Source organism: Priapulus caudatus, unplaced genomic scaffold (genome assembly GCF_000485595.1).
Source record: "Priapulus caudatus unplaced genomic scaffold, Priapulus_caudatus-5.0.1 Scaffold36, whole genome shotgun sequence".
Taxonomy (NCBI): Eukaryota; Metazoa; Priapulida; class Priapulimorpha; order Priapulimorphida; family Priapulidae; genus Priapulus; species Priapulus caudatus.
In genome coordinates, this window is record NW_014577097.1 from 838396 (window position 1) to 839484 (window position 1089).

The 1089-nt window shown below is 37.1% G+C and overlaps 1 protein-coding gene across 1 annotated transcript in view; it reads right to left on the minus strand.

The window, feature by feature from the left end:
* LOC106818073 (mRNA export factor-like) overlaps positions 1–742 on the minus strand; it is a 10998-nt gene extending 10256 nt beyond the window's left edge. The window contains exon 1 of the mRNA XM_014822797.1: positions 591–742. The gene's annotated coding sequence lies outside the window, so the exon portion shown is untranslated. The remainder of the gene's footprint in view (positions 1–590) is intronic.
* Positions 743–1089: the final 347 nt, after the last annotated feature.

Sequence of the window (1089 nt, forward strand, 5' to 3'; positions counted from 1 at the left end):
GAACAATGAACAAAAATGTCGCCTTTACTCATGACACCCAAAACAGATTGCAGAGAAGGTAGAGGAGCCGTAGGGTATGGAGAGGGAGGCGGAGAGCCATTAAAATATTAAGTCATCCACTATTTTGCGCAGTTCACTGTTTTTGGCCCTCTTGTTAAAAAATCCTGGCTACACCAGTGTTTTTGGGTGTTTTCTGACCATATTATTATGTGATTGAAAATAGGAGATTTGTGGATATTTTTTGGGGGCAACCAAAAATTGTTGCGGACAACCCGATTTGATGCCTGGGTTGTCCGCAGGACAACCACATTTTTTTTCTTATTTCGAGCACTGGTAAGTGTTGGTCGAATACTAGTCTCAAATTATAGAAAGTTCCTGGGCACAATAATTTGTTTCGGGATTCGTGTAGACGGTAGTTCGGGATGTGTGACATATTCATATATTCAATCAATGTATCTCATCTGATAACAATTTAAACAAATAAGACACCGATTCACTTGTCTCCAGTGACACTGGACCTGGTCACTGCATGCAAATGTCAATGACTAAAGTAATGTCACTTTAACAGCTATAACAAAGCTAGTACATACCTTTGTAATGGTATACACTTACAAAAATTATATACAATTTAGTCTAGTCCAGTTTACACTAGTTTAGTCTGTCTACAGACTACACTACAGCGTCTACAGTGTACATAACTACATGCACATACTCCATCAAAACTCAAAGAATCGGCTATGACTGTTCTGTTGTTACATTTTTACTGCCACCTCTCGGCATTTTTAGGGACATTTGGACTTTGGGAAAAAGCGTTTGATGAAAGAATAAAAATTTATAGCTCAGTATCTCTATTCTATATATTTGATCAGACACGGCAAAGAACAAAGCCGAGCACTTACTGCTAAGACGACCCTGATTATTGTTATCATTAACTCTTTATTGCATATAATCAGGAATAGAATTATAATCTCACAGGAGACTCATAATCACGAGGGCAAATACGTGGCAAACTCCTTTGAGATTATTTACCCCTGATATAATTCAAATACTACTCTACTGAATGTAGTTTTTATTCATTAAGAAATATGA